The sequence below is a fragment of the Gadus morhua genome, chromosome 15 (assembly GCF_902167405.1).
Source record: "Gadus morhua chromosome 15, gadMor3.0, whole genome shotgun sequence".
Lineage (NCBI taxonomy): Eukaryota > Metazoa > Chordata > Actinopteri > Gadiformes > Gadidae > Gadus > Gadus morhua.
The window spans coordinates 7,262,947-7,280,102 of NC_044062.1; the positions used below are offsets into that span (position 1 = coordinate 7,262,947).

At 47.2% G+C, this 17,156-nt stretch overlaps 1 protein-coding gene across 3 annotated transcripts in view; it reads right to left on the reverse strand.

Annotated features, from left to right (window-relative positions):
* The window catches only part of mymx (myomixer), a 39,102-nt gene extending 33,762 nt beyond the window's left edge, over nt 1-5,340 (reverse strand). For 2 of the 3 annotated variants that reach the window (XM_030379301.1, XM_030379300.1), the window contains exons 1-3: nt 4,385-5,339; nt 3,432-3,521; nt 2,234-2,396 (exon numbers count right to left, since the gene is read on the reverse strand). The gene's annotated coding sequence lies outside the window, so the exon portion shown is untranslated. Of the gene's footprint in view, nt 1-2,233; nt 2,397-3,431; nt 3,522-4,384 lie in introns of all 3 variants that reach the window. The other variant, XM_030379302.1, reaches the window with a different exon arrangement.
* Nucleotides 5,341-17,156: the final 11,816 nt, after the last annotated feature.

Consider the following 17,156-nt stretch of genomic DNA (forward strand, 5'->3'; position numbering starts at 1 on the left):
CAGTTTGAGAGAGACACTTTGATTCGGGCTCCTCGCTGTAATCATGCCAACCGCTCATCACTTTGTGGCCACGCACTTTGTGAGAAAAAAAAAAAGAGATAAATGAAATGTGATGTCATTTATTTTCCTAAGAGTCGGCGAGTCAATAGAGGTTGGTGGAGGGCCTGGGGTGCTGCACTGTGGAGGTATTTCTGTATAGAAGGAGGCAACCAGGGCTTGACTAAACAGGCCTGCCTCTAACTCCACACATCAGCTCCCAGGGCATACATGACCTCATACAGGAAGTCGATGATGATTTTGTTTCTTCCTGTTCGCCCGGCAACAATAGCACGTTTATGATAGATGTCCGGGCGCAGCAATAAAGAATAGGAAGTCGCCGCATACTCATGGTGTTGTTTGTTATTGTTTCCACGTTTCGGGTGGATAATCGACGACCCTCTTTCAAAAGATATAAATCATATTTTTTAAATCTCGTCCGAACCTCACCAGTAATCAAATCAACTCTAATGAAAACTCGTTGGTTTTTAAGAGCCGAAAGACCAGCAATTTCCATCTTAAAGGTCTTAAAGGGTTTATCAAAGAATCATGAAACAATATTCCATAGCGGTGACATGGCTCTGAGATCGTCTCCAGTTTCTACTTATCATTGAAGCAGTCAACTCCGTGATTTATGCAGACCAGACGTACAGCACAACGCGACCCAGACAGACATACAGACAGACGGATCGAGTTCCTCTATGGGTTGACCTCCTTTTGTTCTCGTCCGTTGGATAGGTTTCAAAACAAGTCTTGTTTTCGAACACACTCACTTGTACAGCAGTAAGGAACCAGGCCCTAGGAAAAGCATCTCATCGTCAGCACTTACAGCCGACTACATCACGATAAAACCAATTGGCCCTCGGGGGCCCGAGACTCTGTTCATTGGGAGTACATTAGGACACACACCATGTTATCAGGGCCCCAATCCTCCTCAGAACTCACACTGAAGCACATGTGGTGAATGGAGGCTTCTTGGCTTGTCGGCACTGTTCACATGTGTTGTCTTTCACATCAAACGCTTTGCCTCTCATGTTTGGTTCAACTGCACCAAACAGCAGAGACAGAGACAGAGAGAGAGAGAGAGTCTGAGAGAGAGAGAGAGAGAGAGAGAGAGAGAAGAGAGAGAGAGAGAGAGAGAGACTGGTCTAGTCACAATGTGAAAAGACGATCACCGGACGAACCCCGTTGTCCCACCGCCGAGCTTCACTGAAATATGTCCTCGCTGGCTGGGGTGGACCCGCAATGAGATAACACAGCCAGTTGTGCTGCTTGGGTTGGTCTCTCCGGGCCATAGGCGTGAAGAGATGGAGCCAAACCATGATCTTCAATCTCCAAATAATTGCTTCACTTGTGGCAGTTTTTTTTCTCCCTCTCTCCCTCCCTCCCTCTCTCCCTAACTCTCCTCGCTTCCTCCCTCCCTCTCTCTCTCGCTTTCACCCCATCCCTCCCTTCCCCTTTCTCCCTCCCTCCCCCTCCTCCCTCTTTCTCTGTCTCCCAGTCCCTCCCTCCTTCTCTCTCTCCCTTCCCCCGCCTCTCTCTCGCTTCCTCTCATCCCTCCTTCCCTCCCCTCCTCCCCCTCACTGCCTTCCCTCCCCTCCTTTCTCTTTCTCTCCTCTCCCAGCCCTCCCTCCTTCTCTCTCTTCCTCCCCCTGTCCCTCTCACTCTCCCCCTCTCTTCTTCTCTCTCTACTTTCCCCTCTCTCTCTCTCTCGCTCGGGTCCCTCCCTCTCTCCCTTCCCCTCTGACCTAACAGGGGCTCTTACAGTTCCCGCTGGGACACAAAATAAGAAGCAGTACATATTTTCTTCTCCCCTCCCCAGCGCTGCTGCCCCTCCAGGGGTCCTGGACAGGCTGTATCCATTCTGATTACATACTAGCAACTCAACATGTTTGTTAGCGTTCTCCCCCCTCTTGGCTAAAGCAAAGCAGGATGGGAGCGATCACTGGACACTGTTGATGGTTTCAATTCAAACTTGCTTTTGTGCAAAAACTCCCTATCTGATAAGAAAGGGAAGTGATTCCGACGAGTCCGTTAGACTGCGTAACGATATGCACATATGTGTGGATGAGCTCAGCCGAAGAAATTCGACCACAAACCTGTAGAAAAACCAAGCGTTAGCTCTCGCTTGCTGACCAACTGACGCTAAACTCCTAGCTCCCCGCGCTAGCTCAGGTGCAGTTGACTGGGGTTTAACCTGGAGGATCTCCTGGTTGAAGAGGGCGTTCCGCTGGGTAAAGCAGTCACTGTGGGATACGACGGGCAATGACCCGTTGTTGTGTAGGCCTGGGTGCTGCTGCTGCTGGCTCTCCTCTCCTCTTGACTCGCTCCTGGGCGACCGGGCCGGGAACTGAGGTCACCTGTGGCAGCACAAAAGGTAAAGGCTACTGAGAGTTTGATCTGGGTAATTAAATCGAATGCACTCAGTCAAGAGAAGAAAAGGCAGCAGTGTACCAAAGGATTCTCTTTCAATAGCTCCCTAATTAACCGGTAATTCAACACACAGTTCATGAGGCAATATGGGGCATAGCCGTACAGTAATCAGCTTACAGGGCAGGTTATAGTAAATCATCCGTTGAAAACATTAAATGCACCCTCTATGTCATCAAAGAGACATTATAAACATACGTCACATGTGCCCCCGGGCTGTTCTAAACAAAACCGTAGTGAGTAGGGACACATCTGTCACGGGACTGGAAACTGTTGAGGTGCCCTTGCAGTCAGGAAACATCTGGGCAAATGACAGGAAACTGTACCGGACGGACCCTAAGTGATGTGTTTATTGGCTAAAACGTATTGGTAAACACGGTGTCTTCTGGGAAATGCTCGGCTACAGTCAAAACGTTGCTGTTTGTGTGGTCTTTGAAACGTTGACAGAAACTACACTCACTTTTAAGGGATTATTTGGAGATATTAATATAGAGCTTCACCGTGTGTCTTGTACTTCTTTAAGAAGGGAATTGGTGGTTTTATGGCCTGTCCTTTCTAAGAAGCGTAATCTCATCAAGCCTTTCTATTGTTAACGTGTTCCCCTGACCTCATGTTTTCCAGTGAACTGGAGTGAACCCTGTCTCAGCCCAGAGTCTTGTTTTATAATATCGAGGAGACAGAAAACACAATCCTGTTCACTCGAGTCAGAGTAAAGTCTACTCACAGTCTTGAGTAATAGCCTTTAAAAGAATGAAAAACAGTTTTGGTCTTAATTTGAAATGTCTGTTTTTACATAGACATTTCTGCCAAAAAAAATTAAGCAATAAAATAATTAAGAGCATTCTATTCACGATGATAATTTATTAGCCTAATGGGTCTCATGAAAACAGGCTACAACATCACAGAACCCTTAATATAATCTATATAATATACAAGCCCCCTATGGAAGATAGAGTCAGGCCTACCTGCAGAGCAGCACTCTCACTCTTCACTTGTAATGTGGTCTGTTCTTTAACGGTCTGGGCTTCAGCGACTCGGTCCTTTCTAAGTAAGACCTGCAACAACACAAGACTTAGAAATGATTGACCAAGAATTTGCGATGTATAGATAAAAATAAGAATGGACCCGTGCTGCGTTCCGTTGATTCTACCGAATGTGAACAAATACAATCAGCTGTTTTGCTTATGGAATCGATTGTATGAAATCGATTGTTTAAAACGGCAGACAAAGTGCACGGTCACGGAATAGCTATCCTCCCTGCTTTTCGTTCCTTAACGCCTGTTATTACCTTATGTCCCAGCAGCCAGAATGAGCTCTTACCTGATGTATTCGAGGAGCGCTTCTGTCCACCGTGCTTCTGTAACGCGTCGCTCTCAACGCGTGTTCAACAACGACGCGAAACACCCAATAAATGCCTTCGATAAAAGCCTGGAATATTACTTTCGCGAGATAACATTGGAGAATCACTGAACAGGTTCATTTGAACGGATAAGGAAAACTCCTTACAATGTAATACTACAATGAAGTTCGATCTGTGATGCTCTATTTAACCACAATGCCAGTGGATATTTCAGCCTTCTTCCAGATATGCAAGGATATGTAAAAGTAAGAGAAAGAATGTTGTAATAAACTTTAATACAAACTGTAAATACTTAGCACACGTGTAACGGATTCTACACAGAGATGTCTAATCTACTCAGTATGGAAAACAGCGCCCATATCCATGACAACAAAGCCTATACCTCACTTTTCATAACATCACAATTTTACATATTATGTGACATAAAGCTTTGTTGTGAATATTTGCCAAATCGATTTTTTCATTCAACCTCTAAGAACCACGTTTAATGTAAAAATCAAAGGCTTCTAAAAATTAAAAGGCTTAAAGAAACACATAGATAAATAATGCCAGGTTTACCTTAAAGTGAGAACCGGGCTTATTCTCACAAGCTCACCCCCACAATAGCAGGCAGTGGAGCCCCTGCTCTGGCCGTGGCTGTGATCTTGTTGTTATTGTTGTTGTTGTTGGTGTTCTGGCCGGGCGAGGATTTACCCGACCCCTGAGCGAGGAGCCTACTGGCAGCCTGCGTCTCCCGGCTGCTCTCTCTGCTGCCTGAGATGGTGATCTTCTTGATGGACCGCGACACGGCCGTGGTGGTGGTGGTGGTGGACGTAGCACTCCCAGTAGCAGTAGTAGTAGTAGTAGTAGTAGTAGTAGCAGCCAGAACATTCTGGTTCAGCTGGTCCTCCTCTGCCATGTCCCCAGCCGGCTGGACTGCCACCGCCAGCACCACCGCTTGTGTCAGGGTCCCGGTCTGCCTCACAGTGGGGGGGCAGGACTGAGACAGTGAGGGGTCCGTGGCCGGCCTGGGACGCCTGGGACCCCTGAGAGAGGCTGAGGTAGAGAGAGGCGTTGTCGTTGAGGTTGCAGGAGGCCGGCGTGCGGTTGTCCAGGCTCTTGTTGACGCTGTGGTGGTGTTGGTGACGGAGGCGGTGTTGAGGGTGGTGGTGTAGGGGACGGAGGTGGAAGCTCTGTGGCGTGAAGTCGGGGCTCTTGGGCACCGCCGGGGCGGACAGCTTGGTGCCGATGGTGAAAGGCTGGACCTTCCTCGCGATGCTCTCCGACATTGTCGTCGGCCGGAGTGAGAATAATTTAAGAAAAACGTCAGGAAAGAAAGAGAAAAAAACGAAAAAACTCACACACACACGTGCGGCAAAAAATGTAGATTGTAAAGTCCCCAAAACGAGAGGTGTGAAAAAAAGTCCTGTCACATCTGTTCCGCGGCTCTCTCCTCCTCCTATCTCTCTCTCTCTCTCTCTTACTATCCAGCAGACAATGTAGGAGAGAGAGAGGAAAACAGAGTCGCTGGAGGAGGAGGAGGAGGAGGAGGAGGAGGAGGAGGAGGAGGAGGAGGAGGAGGAGAGAGGAGGTACCGGCGGGCTGGTGGGAGGGAGTGTGTGCTCAGGTCTCCACCTTCTTGTGCATGTTGAGAATGCACAGCAACGCAGCCGAGGATGGCCTCCTTGGACTCCTGCGATCGAAGCCGGTCCCAGACGTGTCGCAGGGCCGCGGCGATGTGGGAGGCGCCGGTGGGCCAGGGTCCGGCGGAGGAACTGGACCAGGGAGCCCGCGAGCTTGCTACTGAGGAGCCGCACGACCAGAGACCTGAGGCAGGATGAACACTGGCATGCTGCCTGGGAGAGGGGAGGGAGGGAGGTGAGGGAGGGAGGAAGGGAGGGAGAGGGAGGGAGGGGAAAAAAGGAAAAACATAAGCAGAAAGGAGGGGAGGAAAGGGGGAGGTCTTGTTCAAGAATGGTAATGAAGTCACCACCTCCGCTCTCTCGCTCGTTCTCTCTCTCTCTTTCTCCCCTCCCTCTCTCTCATTCTCTGATGATCCCTCATTCTCTCACTCTTTTTTTTCTCGCTCAACCGCCTCACACACTATTCCTTTCTCTTTTATTCTCTATCTCTGCCTCACCTCTCCTCTCTCCCCTCTCTCTCATCTCTCTCTCTCTCTCTCTCTCTCTCATTCAACTCTCTCTCATCTCTCTCCCTCTTTCTCTCTCTCTCTCTCTCTCTCATCTCTCACTCTCTCTCTCTCTCTCTCTCCTCTCTCTCTCTCTCTCCTCTCTCTCTCTCTCTCTCTCTCTCCCTCTCCAGACAGCACACAGAGAGAGGTGAGAGTGAGAGTGAGAGAGGGAGGGTGGGGGGCTGGAAGTCTGGCTGTCAAAGCTTCCTCTCTGAACCTGAACAGAAAAGCTGCCCAAAATAAGGCCGTCATGGAGGCAGAGAGAGCAGCCTGTCAGACCCTCTCAGTCACACCATGAGGTAATGGTGAGGTGCTGTGAGGTCATATTCTCAACCTAACACCCTCCTTCACACACAACCACGCACACACACTCACACAAACGCACACACACGCACGCACACACACACACACACTAAGTCGTGTGCATTTGGATTGCACACAGACACACACACACACAAACAAACGCACACACACACAAACACGCACACACCCACACAATAAGTCGTGTGCATTTGGATTGCACACACACACACAACACACACACACACACAACACACACACACACACACACACACACACACGCGAACAAGCACACACACACGCACGCAGACACACACACACACACACACACACACACACACACACACACACACACACACACACACACACACACACACACAGCCTCTTCCTTACCTTCTTGTTCAGAAACAGGGGACAGATTGTCGATAAGCACTGAGGTGTCTCGCTCTCCCAGCCAAAACGTTCCACTTTAGAAGCAGGCGTTTGAGAGGAACAGGTCTTCCAGGGCTAGGAGCAGCAGTGTGGACCCGGGGCTACGGTTGGTTGTGAGTGAGTCCCGTTGAGGTCCGTGCTCTGGGGGCAGGCTGGAGAGCCGGCCCCCCACCGATGGGACAGTTGTCACCCACGATGCAGCTGACTGGAACACAGGCCCCTAAACCCCCCCCCACACACACACACAACACAAGCACACACACACACACACACCCCCCCACACACACACACACACACACACACACCCACAATGCAGCTGACTGGAACACAGGCCCCTAAACCCCCCCACACACACACACACACACACACACAAACACACACACACACACACCCCCCCCCACACACACACACACACCCAAACACACACCCACGATGCAGCTGACTGGAACACAGGCCCCTCAACCCCCCCGCCCCCCCCCCCCAAACACACGCACACACACACAAAAAATACCCCCCCCCCCCACACAAACAGACACACACCCAAACACACACCCAGGATGCAGCTGACTGGAATATAGGCTCTTTAACTCCCCCCCCCCCCCAAAAAAAAACACACACACAGTCTGCGACGACACATGCAAGGGAGGCAGATAACACACACTGATGGTGGCAATACCAACCCCCACCTACCCAAACCCTCCACTCAACCGCCAACACACCCAAACCCATACACACACACACACACACATACCCACAAACACACACCCACACACACACACACACACATTCCCACACACACACACACATACACACCCACACATTCCCACAAACACACACACCAAACCAAACACACAAATACGCATACACACACACACACACACACACAAACACACAGGCACACACACACACACACACACACACACCACACACACACACACACACACACACACACACATACACACACACACACACACACACACACACACACACACAGACACACACATGCTATCTTCAAGGGTTCAAACCAAAATAGAAATAGTCCTTATTTGAGTACTTATTTCTGTAGATATGTATGTGCTGTGTTGGATCTATGTGTGTGTGTGTGTGTGAGTGTGTGTGTGTGTGTGTGTGTGTGTGTGTGTGTGTGTGTGTGTGTGTGTGTGTGTGTGTGTGTGTGTGTGTGTGTGTGTGTGTGTGTGTGTGTGTGTGTGTGAGTGCATAGTTTTCAGTGTGTGCAAGCATGCATGCATGTTTGTGTATGACAGAGCAGGTATGTGAGCGTGTGCAAGCAGGTGTGTAGTAAAGGGGATCATGGACGACAATGAAAATATTTGCCTTGTAAGAAGTAGCAAGACGTTCAGCAGACATATCGGACAGTATGAGTGTGAAAGAGTGAATGAATTAGTGTGTGTGTGCGGGTCCTTGTGCCTGTGTGTGTGTGTGTGTGTGTGTGTGTGTGTGTGTGTGTGTGTGTGTGTGTGTGTGTGTGTGTGTGTGTGTGTGTGTGTGTTTAGGGAGGGGGGGGGAGGGGGAGGGGGGGGAGGGGGGGGGGGACCATAGACATCAATTAGGATATCTTGCTTTGAGGAGACAAGAGAATCTGCCTCCCTGCAGTGAGGTGTTTTCCTTTTTCCTAAAAAGGAGCAGTCGGTTCCTACCCTGCCGGCCTGAGACTCACCCCTGCCCTGCCGGCTGCGTGGTGGTGCTCTCGTCAGCTGCTCCCTGGACTCATTTACCCTCACCCATCTGCACCGCACGACCAACGCGACGGGTGGCTGTCACACCCACAGGTGCAGTCGCGTGCAGGGCTTGGAGATCTTGACGACATTGCAATAACTCCACTTTGGAAGTATAGGAGCTGGAATGGTTGTTTTTGTGTGGGTGGTAAGTTAAGTGTTGGTTGTTGTTTAGAAATGAAACGGGAAATGATTTGTCATTATGGGAAGACAATGTTTGAAACTGCCACTTAGTTTTCTTTGTTGAAAAGCAGTTTTAGTTTTCATGGGTTACAGTATGATTTTGGATTTTTACAGTGCTTCAACTCTCGTGAGTCCTCTCAATGAGGCCGGAGGAACGCCTACAAAGCATCCCATGATGCATTCTGAACTAGATCCCCTTAACACGGACCTCTCTGACGAGCCCAATAGAGTTTATCGGAATCAGTTCTCTAATTAAAAACATGTCGTATAACGGTGTTTGTCCTGCGATGACAAAAGCCACGTTAAACATCAGAAAAATAACAATGAAACACATTTGAGAGTTACGTCGACTGTAAGTCCACGCAGCGCCAGAGGTTGATGGTCAATTTAGTGTTTGAAGTAGAAGTGACGACCAACAGTGTGGCGGCAGAACGCCGCGTCCCAGCGCTGATCCACTTGGCCGTTCCACCAACATGGCCGACGATGAAGTCATGTAGGACAGGCCTTTCATTCGTTGCAGGTGGAAATGAGGGAAACGTTTGACTCAGGCATGGCTTGTGTTAGAGGCGGAGGGGGGCGCGTTGTGTGGGGGAGAGGGGCGGGGGGAGGGGGTTTGGGGAAGGGGGGGGAGAGTTGAAGCTCAAAGGGATTTGGCCAGGCATCCATCTCCGCTATCTCCCTTTCTGTTGGACAAGTTTAAAAAGTTCCAAGTGTAAAGTCTTCGGGATGTCTGCTTTTCTGACAGTGCAGACGTCGTTTGTAACAATATTTTGTCCTTTTACGATTTCGTTACGCCAAAACAATCAAAAGTTAGCATTTTTGTGTATTAGCCCTGCGTATCCGAAGCAAAACGCACACATCACTCATATGAGGTAAAAATTACTGTTTGTGAAATGCATAACACCCTGTCCGAAATGTTAGGCAGTATTTATATTCAAAAGCATCCAGTCCAGCGCCCTGTGTGCAGCTGCTTCGACTTACACGCCACTGAACTATTCGTAATGAGTCAACTATTTAGAATTTTCTTATCATCTCAGCACAATTTCTCCAGTGACTGGACATTTTCGGCACGATTTCTTAGCCTTACCGATTGCAATTATTATGTGACAGTTTACTTAAACTGGAATAACACTTAGTTCCTTGAGGTAAGATACATTTACATTTACATTCAGGGCATTTAGCAGACGCTTTTATCCAAAGCGACTTACAATAAGTGCATTTGTCAGAAGAAAGAGAAACAATAATGTATCGCTGTCGGTACAGTAAGGATGTTCATAGAAACAAGTGCCAAGCACTACCAATTGTTAGGTTAACCCATTCCCCGTATACTACTAGGCTGGGACAAAACACTACACAATGGTAAGTACTATTTTTAAGTGCAAGGATGTACAATATACAATAAGTGCGTACATTAAGTGCCAGGACGTACAACATACAATAAGTGCGTAAGAGGGGTGGGGGGGCTTTGCAGAGTCCAGGTGATCTCTGAACTAGTGGGTCGTGAGTCTTTTGAGTCTTGAGTCTGGTGAGTGACGTCGTAAGACGTTAGACGCTGTGACGCGGCCCCTAAAGCAGAGCTTAATCCCAGGGGGCCACGAGAGCCTGTGTGTTTGAGCTTTTTTTGTTTTTTGTCGCTCACTACTTAAACATTTAGAAAAGAGCGGCTTGTTTGCCGTGCGAACCGATTCGAACCAGGTGTGTTGCCCCGCTGCCATGCTAGGCGGATTAAGCTACCGTAACACCTTCCTGATGTTGTTTGACCCCCGAGAGAGCTAGAGAGAGGGGAAGAGAGGGAGAGAGAGAGGAAGAGAGAGAGAGGGGAAGAGAGCGAGAGAGAGAGAGAGAGAGAGAGAGAGAGAGAGAGAGAGAGAGAGCGCGGGCCAGTACCACTCTCCACCGGGGGCCTGCATCATCCCCTCACATTTCACCCAGCTGCCCGCATCCCTTAAGAATGATGATGTCATTTACGACCTTGAGCTCAACCCCTAAACCTGTATGCATGTCATCCTTCTTTTATTCTGTGAATCTTTGAAGATGGCTGGCACAGATAGCCGGTGCTCTGGCCTGGTGAATGATGAAATCACCGCCTCCCAACATGATAACTGAAACCGGGTGCTTTCTTTGAGAACAAGGACTGTCTGCTGCTCGCTGCCTTGCTGGATGGCCGTGGCAGGGGTGTTGGGTTTATCGTCACGGCAGTTAGTACGGTGCAGATAGTCTTTTGTGAGTGTGTGTGTGTGTGTGTGTGTGTGTGCGCGCACGCACGCGCGTGTGTGTGTGCATGCGTGTGTGCGTGCGTGTGTACGCGTGCCCGTGTGAGTGTGTGTGAGAGGTAATGTGTGTGTGCATGTGTCTGTGTGTGTGTGTGTGTGTTTTTGTGTGTGTGTGTGTGTGTGCGTGTGTGTGTGCCTGCGTGTGTGAGTGTGTGTGTTTGAGGGGGGTATGAAGTCATACTGCCGTGTGAAAAGAAAGTGATAGCGGAGAGGGGGTGAGTGGGGTAGAGTGGTCGAGGGGTTTGTGTATATGTACACTTCGCCTTGTACCTGTCACGGAAATGTCTCGGTGGTCAAGTTTCACCGCAGGTTTCGACAGATAAGAAAACATTTAGAGCTCTGTAAGATGACAGATGCGAGGGATGTCATACTGAAAGAATGTTTGGTTTTGTATTAGGTTACCTTTTTACTGTTAAATGCATCATTTTAGGGTTAGGTGGTCTGGTGGCGGTGTATCTGGTCTGGTGAAGATGAAACAGATACAGGCATCTTAAAATGTTATTTTTTTGTCAAACCTGTAAACAGAAAACATGACCACATAGCTTAAGTGGTATGGAGAGGAGTGTTTCGTTATGCTCTAAGAATCACTGAAACATCAATAACACTAGTAAAAAGGGAAATGTCTGACATTTGTCTGACATCAGACTCCATGTAATTTACAACAATGATTCAGAACTCCAAAATTAACTTAATAAGTGAGCTGTGATGCTCTCACTAAAATGATACATAACCAAGTACATGATTTGTGGCCAAAATAATATATATATATATATATACATTAACCATCCATGATGTTTGTAGATTCAGCCACAGGATGCATTTGAAATTCGTTGGTGCTAACGGAGTATTCATCACGCTTCTTAACGGTGTTCGTGTATTATCCAACACTCCTTGGCATCTCGTCACCTTGTCTTATCAAACACTTTTATCAATGACTTGGTATTGAGTGAACACTGGAGCCCTGAGGTGAGGCCCATCTCTGGTTAATAGAGCTAATAAAAGTGCATGCTTCTCCGCTGACGTGTTTGCACACTCACATGGTGGCATAGTCGGAGTCCTGCGCGTTCACAGATCCAGTGTCTTATCGCCTAACCCACAAAGATCCCCAGACAATTTTCAGATGACTTCATCGACTATAAAAAAAATGTGTCAGACCGTCAATTTGCGAGATGCAAAGACAAAAGAGAAACAGGACAAGATGAGGCAAGCAGCAACAATTGACAAAGTTAGTCATAAGACAAAGAGGCAAATGATGCACTGCTGTGATGATTAACCCAAAAGGGCATGGATTGTGCCTAAAATGCAGTTGTTTTAAATATAATCAGTACAGTGTTCTCACAATTTTTTTTTCTAAAAACCTTTTATCCAAACGGTATCAATTAACTCTGTACCTAAACGCTCTGAAGTTGAACAAACGTAACAATGCACAGATTAACTCGAGAGTATTAAAGCCAAAATTGTACCGCATTGAGTTAATTCACCACCATTTCCTCTGCTTTGAAACCGCTTTGACCTCAACCCAGGAAAAGTCCCATCGTCACCGTACTGTACTATAAAGGCCCTCTGTGTACGACGAGGGCCGCGGCGAGAGCAATCAAAAGTCAGCCTCAGGTGGCAATCAGGCCCTATGCGTGGATGAGGTCACTCCGTCATGTGACATCACCACTTCACGTGGTAAATGCGTTCCAGCAGCAGGAAACAATTTCCACCTATCAAAGAGTGAAAAAAAAGCAGGAATGCCTTATTTCGGTCCCCTCTTAAAGTATCAATCACCCTGAGAGGGCGGTTTAACATCTGACCCCTGTACCCGTTCCTGTGTCCAGCCCCGGTCCCGCTGGCCTTGTATTTGTGTTTTTACTGCTGCGCTGCTTTGAGGGCCTGTGATTTACTCCTCTCGTGGAGGAAGTGGTCGTGTTCTACGGTCGGCGCAGCGGCGTTGTTGCTCTGCGTTAAGCTCTTCATCGGTCTCTCCGTCCGCTCAGGGCTGCTAAGTGAATCGGGTCATAGTGAGGTAGTCACTGTTTTATTTTGAAGAGGAAAAACAGGCGAAAGGAAATGAACGCCTCACATTTTTGAGGTTCAATTATTTTTTAAATGAATACAAAAAATGTTTTTAAATGTTATAAAAAATAATTTTTTTATAACTTTCTTAAGAATGTAAGACCTTTATTGTGGAAGATTGATATCATAAATGTATTTGGTTCATTATTTTATTCAGTTGGTAGTGTTCTCCGTATATTTTAAATATTTTAGCTTTTTATTTTCACATGTCCTAAATCAAACATTTACATTTAGGGCATATAGCAGACGCTTTTTTCAAAAGCAGTAAGTACATTTGTCAGAAGAAAAGAAAGCGGGGAAAGACTAAATCAAATGTTCTTTGCTTTGACATGAAAGGCGTTGGCATGTTGTTTCACATTAAAAGTTGGCAACTCTAAATGTCCCTGTGTCATGTGTTCTCATATCCGGGTTTGCTGCCATGGGTAGAGTTGATCTCATTACTAACACCAATCAGAAGGAAATACTTCCACATCACTGGTATATGGAATATGATGAGGCATTTACAAGTAATACTATCAGGAAGAATAATGTAATTTCTCTTGAGTTGATACTCTACGTGGGAAATCCATTTTGAACAAGACATCTTGTTTATATATGATTTTAAAGAGATGAGTTTGAACAAAAGGAGTAAAATGGATTTCCAATATGTGTCTTATTATTATAAAAGTAGATTGAATTATATAAGATGTTATTATCCAAACGTTTTATTTTTTATTATCCAAATTAATTGAGCACATCTCATTACCAGAGAAAACACCCAAAATGAGGTAATTAAAGTTGGTTCCACAAAGCCTACTCATATATGAGTAATTCAAGGGTAATTAAATCATCATTATTAATAGGTATCGAACCATAAATCATGAACAGGGCTCTGATGTGTCTCCAGCAGCATGCCAGGACAGAAGACTCTTTAAAGAAGGAAGAGAGTTCACCATGAACACCATTTGGATGACGTTACAAGATTGTGCCTTTGATTGAGGGAGGAGGAGGAGGAGGAGGAGGAGGAGGGGGGAGGAGAGGGAGGAGGAGGAGAGGGAGAAGGTGGGGGAGAGTGAGTAGAGGGATAAGGATGGGGAGAAGGAGAAGAGGGAGAAGGAGGGGGAGGAGGTGGTGGAGAAGGAGGAGGAGGAGGAGGGGGGGAGGAGGAGGAGAGGGAGGAGGAGAAGAGGGAGAAGGAGGGGGAGAGGGATAAGGATGGGGAGAAGGAGGAGAGGGAGAAGGAGGGGGAGGAGGTGGTGGAGAAGGAGGAGGGGGAGGAGGGGGGAGGTGGAGGAGAGGGAGGAGGAGAGGGAGATGGAGGGGGAGATGGAGGGGGAGAGGTAGGAGAGGGAGAAGGATGGGGAGAAGGAGGAGAGGGAGAAGGAGGGGGAGGAGGTGGTGGAGAAGGAGGAGGAGGGGGAGGAGGAGGAACGGGAGGATGATAAGGAGGAGGACGTGGGTGGAGGACAAGGATGAGGAAGACGAAGAGGAGAAGTAGAAGGAGGAGAGGGAGGGGGAGGGGCAGGAAGAGGATGAGGGCAAGGAAGGGGAGGAGGAGGTGGAGGAGGGGGAGGAGGAGGTGGAGGAGGGGAGGAGGAGGAGGGGGGGGAGGCCTACATCTCTCCAGACGGCATGAGGGATAACAGTTGAGTCTACAAGGGACAGGTGGAAATTTCCAGCCCCTCCAGTCTGTTCAGCAACTGTCTCCGATGTTTGAAGAGGAAAGGACGAGGTGGGGCGCCCTCGGGGCAGAAAATAGAAAGTGAGCCGCATAATTAAAGTGGTTCGGATGATGACGTGACGCCAGTTGTCTCCTCTGTTGCAGTCAATCCAGAGAGGCCCATGCAATTTCAGTGAGCGTAGCCCTCACGGTGGGGCTTGCAGTGTAACAGATTGCACAACAAGTGAAATGTGCTTCATTATTCCAGAGTGAAGGCTGTTTGGAATGACGGCATCAATATGGTAGCAGAACATTCGTGTCTTGACTCGAGCTGTAAGGGACAGGCACTATCGTTCTAAGGCATATATGATGGGAAATATGGGCTTGTGTACGGAAACTAGAGAGAGGCTGGTGATATCAGTAGTTATACAGGCTTGACTGCATTCACTGTAGACTGACACAGTGATAGATGGAACAGGTTGGAGTTCGTTACGTAATCTATTCGGTTATTTGGAGAAGTGAAACTCAAACTAACCGTTGCGTTATGAAAAGAGGGCTAACTGATTTTGTGTGTTTTGTGTTGTGTCATATGCTGAATTACATTCTGAACAGTAGTCATTCAATTATAATGTCCCTTAAACATTCAGTGTCCCATCTGGGGGTGGAAGACCATCAGTGGTAACAGGGCTGTTGCTGGGGCGAATCCAATCAGAAACACTGTGTGTGTGTGTGTGTGTGTGTGTGTGTGTGTGTGTGTGTGTGTGTGTGTGTGTGTGTGTGTGTGTGTGTGTGTGTGTGTGTGTGTGTGTGTGTTACTGCGTGTGTGTGTGTGTGTGTGTGTGTGTGTGTGTGTGTGTGTGTGTGTGTGTGTGTGTGTGTGTGTGTGTGTGTGCGTGCGTGCGTGCGTGCGTGCGTGCGTGTGTGTGTGTGTGTGTGTGTGCATTTGTGTGTGTGTAAATTAACCCAAGGCCGAATCCTCTTCCTCGAGAAACCCAAAGAGAGAGGCTCTGTTCATTTAATAGCAGCAAATTAAAGGAAAAAATGTATGATTCAGTCAACTTGCCACAGAGTTAGATCATGCTCTATGACATCATCATCCTGGATGGTTTAATACTGTTGACCTAATTCAGCGGAAGTTGAATTAAGGTTTTGATCATCCAGGGAATATCTCCCGTCTGTGTTGACCTTTACTTTGTTTAAACGTTTTTAAAACTATTTTGTAGGAATTGGCATTTTGTCTGTGAGAACACACAAAAGCTAGAGTTATGTTACGGGTTGGATTAACAGACACAGGTACACTGTAAATGGGGGCCGGTTTGTTGAAGTGCTACTACTTCTGTAACCCACTGCGGGACTGCATAATGGAAATAGGCAGTTAAAGCCAGGATTAGACACAGAAACCATCTAGTAATATAAAGGTTGGTACCATTAAGTAATCAAGCATGTAAGGGCGAGTATACACAGTTGGAGAATAGCAGGGATATCGTTTTTTAGACTCAAATTCTTTTTTTAAATGTAATGATGAAAGCATCAACATGGGTAAAGAAACTCAGCTCAAAAGAGAAAATAATACATGAAGCAAAAGTGCTCCCTATATATTTATTGGCTTATTTCGCCTCTGGGTTCATTTTACTATCCATTATAACAACACTTAGAGGTTTTATATGCAATGGGGAAGGGATAGGTTAACCAAATGTGCCATTCCAACGCAGGGCCTGTACTTTTGCTTTGCCGCAAAGCATTGCAATGCTCTTCCATCACTGGGCCTACCCCCTGAAGCACAGAACAACAGTTGGTGCTTGCAGTTGCTTTTCGACTCTTCCCAGTAATGCCGCAGTTGGGTAACTCCTGTTCCCGCTGTCACGCGTAACAACAGACAGACGCCACATGTCGCTGAGCCATAAAGTTTGAGAATACACCCTGCTCTGCTAATGTGTCCAAACGTCGCTCAGCGGTCGTAGGAGGGTCGGGCGATGTGTGCGTGGGCTAACAGGTGGGCTGGGATGACGATGTTGTTTTCCAAGCCTATAGGATAATCAGACTTTCCCTTGAGCTGGTATTAGCTTCCTCTTCGCTTCAGACCGGGAGGCTTTCATTGTGTTGAAAATATTGATGACTTTTGTTGAAAGTACGTTTGGGAAGTTGAAAGTTGTTTTTTGTCTCTCAGTGATACCTAGGAAGCTTGAAATCTACTTCTTATTTCAGAACTTTTGTATTTATACAGGAACATATCTTATCCAACCATATACTCTTTATGCTAAAAATAACTGTTTGGGGAACAAGAAAGTGAATGTGATCCATTCATTTGAACATGACCATAAAAACATGTTGCAGAGTGCATTGTAAATAGATAATGGCCTCCTTGTGTTGTGTCGTTAATCAACACAGGCCTAATTTATGTTTGTAGTCTTTATTGTTAATCTTTCTTGACTAAAACACCAGGTATGAAGTATGCATCAACTGTTCTAAAAGGAGGTGGGTGCATTATAAACATTATGTAACACTACTCCTAAACGAACCACTCCTAAACTAACCA